A 10,926-nucleotide genomic window follows, 5' to 3' on the forward strand; every position below is an offset into this window, starting at 1 on the left:
CAGCACAACAGAACATGTAAACATAGTATGATATGACAAACGAGAGAAAGGAAAAGCTCAGTGTATATATGCACATACTCACAACTTACCCATATATACGGTGTGTATATGTATATATATATATATATGTGTATGTGTGTGTATGTGTGTGTATGTGTATGCCTCTCTCAGTGTAATCAGCGTTGCGGGGGAACAGTTTGCATGTTTTAAATGTTTTTTACATTTTTCTTTTTAAATGGCTCATGTCGTGTGTTTGGATTGATTTTTGTATTAAACTTGCAGTAATCAGCGTTGCGGGGAAACAGTTTTTTGCAGGAGTGAACCTAGGGCTGCCAACATTGGGTGAGAGTTGGGAGTGAGAAATTGTGAGAGACCAAGCCTGAGGTAGCATAGCGACCGGGGGGGGGGGGGGGGGGGGGGGGGGGGGGGGGGGGGGGGGGGGGGGGGGGGGGGGGGGGGGGGGAGGGTGTCCCCCTCCCATTGGTACGGAACATTTGCATTTTTCAGCTTGAAATTGTGCAATATGGTGCATACTGCAGCGAGTCTTTTAACTTACACTTGAATGCAATATATATGCTTTAAATTGGATTGGAGCGTTTTTGAAAGGGGGGAGGCTGTGCGATCACTCATCTCAGGCCTTGGGGGTACCCGGTGAGGGAGTGAAGCAACCGAGTGGGGAGAGGGTGTGGAAGAAGAGTGTCCCCCCTCCCAGGGTAGGAACTTTTTGAAATTTGATGTATTAAAATCATGTTTTAGTGCACTGTAGAAGCATGATTTCAATGTTTTTTGTATGAAGTATTTTTAAGAGGTAACTTTTTAAGGGGCAACTTTATCCACTACAAAGGGTCCACACATGTCAATTGGCCTGCACTGCCTTCTGTGGCAGAGAATTCCACAGATTCACAACTCTCTGCGTGAAGAAAGTTTGTCCTCATCTCAGTCCTAACTGACCCCCCCTTTATTCTTAAACTGTGACCCATGATTCTGAACGCCCCCAACATCGGGAACATTTTTCCTGCAGTTACAGTAAGTGAAAAACTAGCAGGCAAGCAGGATGCTTTCACCAACCACCCCCATTTGAAGTCCACTATCTTCCACCATATCTACCCAGTGCTTGGTACTTACTTCCAGCAGCCACTGGTTGTCCTCCAGGATGCACCGAGCCGCAACCTGATCCATGCCGGTCACCTGGGCGAATTCGGCACAGAGACTCTCACGGCAGCGGCGCAACGCTTCGGCACCTCCGACGGCCCGGGACTCTTGCACTGAGGCTACTCCATGGCCGGAGCTGCAGTGAGCGACTCGCCAGCCCGGCAAACACTCGCCAGCCCCGCTCCTCGTCCGCATCTGTCCCTGCCACTGCTTCTGCTTCCAACACCTGCGGCCCATGCAGTTGATGTGAGTTTTGAAATTTTCGTTGATCACAGAATTTCTCACAACAGTGCGAGATAAATTTGTGATCAGCGTGAGAATTTGGTGAAATGCGTGATTCTCACGCTCAATGCATGGGAGTTGGCAGCCCTGCCTCTCTATCCCTCTCCCCCCTCTCTCTCTCCCCCTCTCTCTCTCCTCTCCCTCTGCCCTCTCTCACCACCTCTCTTTCTCTCCCCTCTCTCTCCCTCCCACTCTCATCCCTCTCTCTCATCCCTCTCTCTCCCCTCTTTCCCCTCTCTCTCCCCACTCTCTCCCCCTCTCTCTCTCTCCTCCCCTCTCTCTCTCCTCCCCTCTCTCTCTCCTCTCTTCCCCTCTCTCTCCCCCTCTCTCTCTCTCTCCCTCTCTCTTCCCCCCTCTCTCTCCCTCACCTCTCCCCCCCCCTCTCCCCTCTCTCTCCCTTCTCTTTCCCCCAACTCTCTCTCCCTTCTTTCCCCTAACTCTCTCCCCCCCTCTCTCTCTCCCCCTCTCTTTCTTCTCTCTCTCTCCCTCTCTTCCCCCCTCTCTCCCCCCTCTCTCTCTCTTTCTCCCACCACCTCTAAACACTCTCCTCTTTCTCTGTCTCTACTCTCACCTCTCTCTCTTCCCCCTCTCTCTCATCTCTCTCTCCCTCTCTCTCCCCCATTTCTCCCTCCCACCTCACTCTGCCCCTGGCTCTCTCTCCCCTCTCTTTCCCCTGTCTCTATCTCCTCTTTCTCTTTGCCCCGCCATCTCTCTCTCTTTCCCCCTCTCTTTTACCACCCCTCTCTTCCCCCTCTCTATTCCATTCTCTCCTACCCTCTCCTCCCTCTCCACCCCCTCTCTTCCCTCTCACCCCTCTTTCTCTCCCCCCCTCTCCCTCTTCTCTCTCTCCATTCACTCCCCCTCTGTCTCTCCCCTCTCTCTCCTCTCACCCCCCTCTCTCTCTCTCTCCACTGACTCCCTGTCTCCTTCCCCTCTCTCTCTCTCCACTTCCCTTTGAGAGTCTGTCCCTTCGGCACAGAGACTCTCGCGGCAGCGGCAGAACGCCTCCGACGCCCCCGACAGCCCGGGACTTGCACTGTCCGGAGTGCTCCATGGCCAGAGCTGCAGCGAGCGACATGTCAGCGCCACAAACACTCGCCAGTCCCGGCTCCCCGCATCTGTTCCCGCCGCTGGTTCTGGTCCATCCCTCCCTCAGCCCCGGCTCTCCAACACCCGCGGACCATGCAGTTTATCCGGGTTTTGAGCGTGAGAAATTTCTGATCAGCGTGAGGGCGTGAGAGTTTGCTTGAGGGCGTGAGTCTCACGCTCAAAGCGTGAGAGTTGGCAGCCCTGGTGAACCAGATGCAATTGTGGCATTTTAGAGGCTTTTAGACAGCACATGGATATGCAGGGAATGGATGGATATGGATCAGGTGCAGGGAAGATTAATGTTTAAAAGAGGAAGTAAAGTGCTGGCATAACTCAGCGAGCCAGGCAACATATCTGGAAAACATGGATAGGTGATATTTTCATGTTTAAGTTTTATAGACACAGCGTGGAAACAGGCCCTTTGGCCCACTGAGCCCGTGCCAGCCATCGATCACCCATACACTAGTTCTATGTTATCCCACTTTCTCAGTCACTCCCTACACATTAAGGCCAATTTACAGAGGCCAGTTAACCTACAAACCTGCACGTCTTTGGCATGGGGGAGGAAACCGGAGCACCTGGAGAAAACCCTTGTAGTCACAGGGAAAATGTGCAAACCCGGGTCTCTGGTGCTACAAGGCGGCAACTCTACCACAGCGCCACCGTGTGGCAATTGCAGGGCTGCCAACATTGGGTGAGAGTTGGGAGTGAGAATTTGCGAGACCAAGCCCGAGGGAGCATAGCGACCATTGGAATTGTGCAATATGGTGCATACTGCAGCGAGTCTTTTAACTTGCGCTTGAATACTAGATATATGCTTTACATTGGATTGGAGCGTTTTTGAAAGGGGGGAGGCTGTGCGATCACTCATCTCAGGCCTTGGGGGTACCCGGTGAGGGAGTGGAGCAACTGAGTGGGGAGAGGGTGTGGTAGAAGGATGTCCCCCTCCAAGGGTAGGAACTTTTTGAAATTTGATGTATTAAAATCATGTTTTAGTGCACTGTAGAAGTATGATTTCAATGTTTTTTGTATGAAGTATTTTTAAGAGGTAACTTTTTAAGGGGTAACTTTATCCACACAAAGGGTGATGGGTGTATGGAACAAGCTACCAGAGGAGGTAGTTGAGGCAGGGACCATCCCAACATTTAAGAAAAAGTTAGACTGATACATGGATAGGACAGGTTTGGAGGTATGGACCAAAAGCAGGTAGCGTAGCTGGGACATGTTGGCGGGTGTGGGCAAGTTGCACTGAAGGGCCTGTTTTCACACTGTGTCACTCTATGACTACATTATACCTCCACCATGCATGAATGATTAAAAATCAAGTGATCGAGTTTTATTGCCATATACTCAAGCATAAAACATAGAAAATAGGTGCAGGAATAGGCCATTCGGCCCTTCGAGCCAGCTGCCATTCAATATGATCATGGCTGTTCATCTAAAATCAGTACCTCTTTCCTGTTTTTTCCCAATATCCCTTGATGTCGTTAGCCCCAAGAATTAAATGTAACTCTCTCTTGAAAACATCCAGCGAATTGGCCTGCACTGCCTTCTGTGGCAGAGAATTCCACAGATTCACAACTCTCTGCGTGAAGAAAGTTTGTCCTCATCTCAGTTCTAACTGCCCCCCCCCCTTTATTCTTAAACTGTGACCCATGGTTCTGAACGCCCCCAACATCGGGAACATTTTTCCTGCAGTTACAGTAAGTGAAAATCTAGCAGGCAAGCAGGATGCTTTCTCCAACCACCCCCATTTGAAGTCCACAATCTTCCACCGTTTCTACCCAGTGCTTGGTACTTACTTCCAGCAGCTACTGGTTGTCCTCCAGGATGCACTCTCTCTCCTCTCAACCCCCCTCTCTCTCTCCCCTCCATCTCTCTTTCCCCTCTCTCTCTCCCTCTCTGTCTCTCCTCTCACCCCTCTCTCCCGTCTCCCCCCCTCACTCTCTCCCCTTCCCTCTCTCTTCTCTCTCCCCCTCTCTCTCTCCTCTCTCCCCCTCTCTCTCCCATCTCTCCCCTTCTCTCTTTCTTCCCCCTCTCTCCGTCCCACCTCACTCTCCCCGTCCCACCTCTCTCCCCCCTCTCTCGTCCCCTCTCCTCTCTCTCCCCCCTCTCCCTCTCTCCCCTCTCTTTCCCCTAACTCTCTCTCCCCCCCTCTTTCTTCTCTCTCTCCCCCTCTTCTCTCCCTCCCCCTCTCTCTCCCCCTCACGTCCCCCTCTCTCTGCCCCCTCCCTCTCTATCTCCCCCTCCCTCTCCACACACTCTCCCCTCTCTCTCCCCTCTCTCTGTCTCTCCTCTCACCTCTCTCTCTTCCCCCCCTCTCTCTCCCCCATATCTCCCACCTCACTCTCCCCCAGGCTCTCTCCCCTCTCTCTTTCTCCTCTGTCTCTATCTCCTTTCTCTTTGCCCCCCCCCCCGTCTCTCTCTTTCCCCTGTTTCTCTCCTTCCCCCTCTCTCCCTCTTCCCCCTCTCTTACCACCCCTCTCTCTTCCCCCTCTCTCTCCCATTCTCTCCTACCCTCTCCACCCCCTCTCTCTCTTCCCTCTCACCCCTCTCTCTCTATTGGGAACAGTTTGCAAAAGATCTAAACACACTACTGAGGACTCCTCGTATTTATACTTAATTAATAATCCATCCCCCCCCCCCCCCCAGGTTTTACAACTGATTCACCTGGTTAGTTCCATCTCCGGCTGCTTCATGTTGTCGGCGGCTGCACATCCAACCAAGAAAGAGAAGAGGCGCAACGTCACTCACAGCCGCCAACTGACGCGCTTCCCCGGACCGCACAGATCCCTGGCACGCGGCGCTAAGGGACAAATTGTGCAGGGACTGAACTCAGCCATGAGCGTGAGGGCGTGAGAAATTGCTCCAGGGCGTGAGTTTCACGCCGAAAGCGTGAGAGTTGGCAGCCCTGCAATTGTCTTAGATATTTCCTGCCTGGGAAAAAGATTGCTCAGTTCTTTCTATTTTTATCTCTCCTGATTAATTTCTAGGTTGATACATTTGTTCTAAGAGGAGATATAAGCAGACAGAAGGTTTACTAGCTAAAATTTAGAAGCATCGCAGATGTTCTAACTGAAGTAGATACGTTTCTTATTTGCCTTGGCAGGAAAGATAAACAGGTGACGCTTCTTTTGGCAGGGTGCTATAGACCTGCACGGGAAGGTAGACGCTCCCGCCCCCACGAGTCTCAGGCAGATGGGGTTCATCAGCCTGGGAAGGCTGTCCATCTAGGAAAGGGAAAACTCTGATTTAAAACCTCCACTGCCTTGTGGCCATATCCAGTCATGGAAAAGGCTCCTGGAGTAAACCTCAAGAAAATCCGGAGTCGGAGCTCCTAAGGCAGTTCGTCGTTGTTTACAACCTCGCTCTGACAGCTCCTGCGACGGCGCTGGTGCCAAACTGTAACGGCCCTGCTGTTCCTTTGGATCGATTAGCGACCTGGAGAGGGGGGATGTGCTGCATGGGCAACAGCCTGTCCTCCATATGACATCGCCCAAGCTTGCATCCGACCAGGATGCATCACCCATGGTCAGTCATGACCACTGCTACATGTACCAGCAATGAAACCATGAAATTCTACTTGGTGTAGCTTTACGCCTCCTAAACCATTAACACAACAGATAAATATATAATAATCAATAATACAGTAAATGAACTGACAGGTAACCATAATAGCACAAAAGCAAAGTCCATGGTGTAAGCAGACACAATACATAGAAGATCACAGTTACTCAGGTTAGTGTTGTGTGCTGTTCAATAGCCTGGTGGTAGTTGGCAGGATGCTATTCTTGAACCTAGTGGTCACGGTTTACCGGCTACCTTGGGTGTAGTTATATTTTAGTTTTAGAGATACAGCATGGAAACAGGCCCTTCAGCATGGAAACAGGTCCGTCAGCCCACTCGAGCATGTTCACACTAGTTCTATGTTATCCCACTATCCCACTCATTAGGGGCAATTTACAGACGGCAATTAACCGACAAACCCGCACGGTTTTTGGGATGTTGGAGCACCTGGAGGAAACCCATGCGGCCACAGGGAAAGTGCTCGCGGGTCTCTAGCGCTGTGAGGCAGCAGCTCTACCAACTGCGCCACTGTGCCGCCCAATGTGTTCATGGTAATATGTTAACTGGTGGCAGGATGTGGAAAGGAGAGATTAAAGTTGTTGGAATGGAATGGAAGACTTTATTGTCACATGGGACGAGGCACAGTGACATTCTTTGTTTGCATACCCAAGGTAAATAAATAGCGCCCACCTACGGTGCTGACAAAGTTACAAAGTCATCTGAAGCTGAAGAAAGGTTTCGACCTGAAACGTTGCCTATTTCCTTCGCTCCATAGATAATAATAATAATAATGGATGGGATTTATATAGCGCCTTTCTAATACTCAAGGCGCTTTACATCGCATTATTCATTCACTCATCAGTCACACTCGGTGGTGGTAAGCTACTTCTGTAGCCACAGCTGCCCTGGGGCAGACTGACGGAAGCGTGGCTGCCAATCTGCGCCTACGGCCCCTCCGACCACCACCAATCACTCACACACATTCACACACAGGCAAAGGTGGGTGAAGTGTCTTGCCCAAGGACACAACGACAGTATGCACTCCAAGCGGGATTCGAACCGGCTACCTTCCGGTTGCCAGACGAACACTTAGCCCATTGTGCCATCTGTTGTCCCATAGATGCTGCCTCACCTGCTGAGTTTCTCCAGCATTTTTGTCTACCATCGATTTTCCAGCATCTGCAGTACCTTCTTAAACATGGGTGACTGTGGTTGCCTGAGGCCAATCATATAATTCCATTGTATCACTTCAGGAGTTCCTCCGGGATTCCCCCCCCCCCCCCCTTCTCTCCTACCTTCCCTTCCCTTTGCACCACTTGGACCCTCACGCATTTCTCTCCTCCCCATCTATACACATTCCTTCCACTATTTTAGTTTTAATTTTAGAGATACACCACTAAGTCTACACCGACCAATAATCAACCGTTCACACCAGTTCTATGTTGTCCCACTTTCGTATCCACTCCCTACACTCCAGCGACCATTTACAGAGGCCAATTAACCTACAAATCCGCATGTCTTTGGGGTATTGGAGGAAACCGTATATATACACACACACACACCAAAAAATAATAATAAAGACAAAAACAGTGCCCACAAGGCCAAGCACCTCAGAGCTTATTTTTACAACTCAGAGTTGTAGTGTTTAATAGCCTAATGGTTGTAGGGAAGAAGCTGCTCCTGGACCTGGACGTTACTGTTTTCAAGTTCCTATACCTTCTTCCCGTTGGCAGGAGTGAATTGAGAGTGTGGTGTGGGTCTCTGATGATACTGGCTGCCTCTTTGAGGCAGCGACTCCTGCAGATCCCTTTGTTGGTGGGGATGTCAGAACCTGTGATGGCTAGGAACTTGCGGGCGGAGCACCAAGGCAAATTCCTTGTATGTGAATACTTGGCCAATAAACTTATTCATTCATTCATTCATCTTGGACGCAGAAACAGCGTAGAATTGGGAGCAGGGTGGGAAGTATAGTCGAAATAGTTGTGGCAGTCAATGGGTTTGTAATAAACGTCAGTCGATAGTCTATTACCTGTGATGGGACTGTGAGACAAGAAAGGGGAGGGAGGTGTTTGAAATGGTCCAAGTAAATTTGAGTGTAGGATGGAAATTGGTGGTGAAGTTGATGAAGTCCATGTGTTCTGCACGGGTGCAGGAGGAAGGAACTGCAGATGCTGATTTACACTGAAGATAGACACAAAATGCTGGAGCCTCAGTGGGACAGGTAGCATTTCTGATGAGAAGGAATGGGTGACGTTTCGGGTCGAGACTCTTCTTCTGATTGAAGAAGGGTCTCAATCCGAAATGTCACTCATTCCTTCTCTCAAGAGATGCATCCTATCCCGCTGAGTTACTCCAGCATTTCGTGTTTTGTCGAACGGCACTGGTCACAGACCTCCAGTCAGCCAATCACTCCTCCACCAGTATCCCAGTCTTCTAAGACCAAGTCAATTCCAAATCCAATTTAACAACTGACTGTAGATCCCATGTGACCTCATCTTCTGGATCATCCCACCATGAGAGACCTTGTCAAATGCTTTACTAAAGTCTACTGGACAACATCCACTGCCCTATGCTCATCAATCATCTTCATCACTTCCTGAAAATCTCAATCAAATTTGTAGCAGCACTTCCCCTGCACAAAGCAATGTTGATTATTACCCTTAATAAGTTTGTTCTTAGAGAGTGATACAGTGTGGAAACAGGCCCTTTGGCCCAACTTGCTCACACCGGCCAACAATGTTCCAGCTACACTCGTCCCACTTGCCTGCGCTTGGTCCATATCCCTCCAAACCTGTCCTATCCATGTACCTGTCTGTTTCTTATACAATGGGATAGTCCCAGCCTCAACTACCTCCTCTGGCAGCTTGTTCCATACACCCACCACCCTTTGTGTGAAAATGTCACCCCTTGGATACCTATTAAATCTTTTCACATTCACCTTGAACCTATGTCCTCTGGTCCACGATTCCCCTACTCTGGGCAAGAGACTCTGTGCATCTACCCAATCGATTCCTCTCATGATTTTGTACACCCAAGGAATATCTCCGATGATTTTCCGACCACTGATATAACTGGCCCATAGTTTCCTGTATTGTCCCTGTTGCCCTTCTTCAACAAAGGAAGAACATTGGCTATTCCAGTCTTCTGGAACTTGCCTGTGGCTAAAGAGAATACAAAGGTCTTTGTCAAGGCCCCAGCAATCTTCTTTCTCACTTCTCTCAGTATCCTGGGATATATCTAATCAGGCTGAAGATAGACACAAAAAGCTGGAGTAACTCAGGCAGCATCTCTGGAGAAAAGGAATAAGTGACGTTTCGGGTCGAGACCCTTTTCCTATTCTTTATGTCCAGATATGCTGCCTGACCCGCTGAGTTACTCCATGTTTTGTGTCTATCTTCAGTGTAAACCAGCATCTGCAGTTCCCTCGTACAGATCTGATCAGGCCTTGGGACTTATCCAACTTATTGTTTGTCAAGACATCCAAGACTTCCTCCTTCTTAACTATGTTCTTCCACTGTTATTATTCCCCTAAACCTGTAAACATAATATTCATAGATAACATTTCAACACGATAAAGAAGAAAAATGAATAAATTACAAACCCTAATACTAGTACAAAAAACCCAAAGTCCCTTAGTGCAACTAAGTCAGTTCATTGTTCATAGTTTAGTTGGTGTTTGTGGCGTTCAAGAGTCTGATGGTTCCTGGGAAGCTGTTCTTCAACTGAAGGTCACAGTTTTCAGACTCTGGGACCTTCTTCCCGATGGTGGAAGTGAAATTAGAGCGAGATGAGAGTGTAGCCCCCCCCATCGAGTGTTACTGTCATTGACGATCTCTCTTCTTCCAAGTGTGCATGTCACTAGCTCCTTCTCCTCTCCCAAGTATTAGTTTAGTTACAGATCCGTTTCTGGGACCAGCACGCAGGGTCGCCTGGCTTGGATGCCATGACATGTTGCTGTCATTGACTCCCTCTCCTCTCCCAAGTGTTATTGTCACAGGCTCCCTCTTCTCTCTCAAGTGTGACTGTCACGTACTCTCTCTACTCTCCCAAATGTTACTGTCATTGACCCCCGCCACCCCTGTCCTCTGCCAAATGTCACTGTTGTAGTGTGTAGGAAGGAACTGCAGATGCTGGTTTACACCGAAGATAAGACACAAAAAGCTGGAGTCTCATTGGGTCAGACAGCATCTCCAGAGAAAAGGAATAGGTGACTCTTCTTTAGACTGTGAGGTTTAGAGGGATATGGGTTCAACAAAGGCAAGTGGGACTAGTGTAGTTGGGACATGTTGGTCTGTATGGCTAGGTTGGGCCAAAGGGCCTGTTTCCACGCTGTATGACGACATGACTCCAGACGAGAATGTCACCTTGTTTTTCTTGGGCACCAGTATTATGGATGGGTGCTTTGAAAGGTAGGAGCACAGTCTCCTCTCCCAAATGTGACTGTGGTAGCCTCAGTCTCCTCTTCCAGGTATCACTACTGTAGATCAGTCACTGTGTTCACAGTCTATGTTGAGCTATTACAGACGCCATACCTGCAGGAAGTTATCCTGCATATGCGGGGGTTACTCAGCATGGTGCGGGTGGTTACAGGGGTTTTGGTGACTGCGGCCATTTCTGTTACGTTGCAGGTACACAAAAATGCTGGAGAAACTCAGCGGGTGCAGCAGCATCTATGGAGCGAAGGAAATAGGCGACGTTTCGGGCCGAAATCCTTCTTCAGACTGATGGGGGGTGGGGGGGAGAAGGAAGGAAAAAGGGAGGAGGAGGAGCCCGAGGGCGGGGGGGATGTTTTCTGCCCGCCATTTCTGTTACGTTGCATCCTCGATAATCATGAAA

At 49.5% G+C, this 10,926-nt stretch overlaps 1 long non-coding RNA gene across 1 annotated transcript; it reads right to left on the reverse strand.

Moving 5' to 3' along the window:
• Positions 1–6,238: 6,238 nt before the first annotated feature.
• Positions 6,239–9,862, reverse strand: LOC116989734. Its single transcript, XR_004416303.1, has 3 exons — positions 9,843–9,862; positions 9,023–9,028; positions 6,239–6,341 (listed from the first exon to the last, which is right to left on the reverse strand). It is a non-coding gene; the product is annotated as an uncharacterized LOC116989734 (long non-coding RNA).
• Positions 9,863–10,926: the final 1,064 nt, after the last annotated feature.

The sequence above is a fragment of the Amblyraja radiata genome, chromosome 29, assembly GCF_010909765.2.
Source record: "Amblyraja radiata isolate CabotCenter1 chromosome 29, sAmbRad1.1.pri, whole genome shotgun sequence".
Lineage (NCBI taxonomy): Eukaryota > Metazoa > Chordata > Chondrichthyes > Rajiformes > Rajidae > Amblyraja > Amblyraja radiata.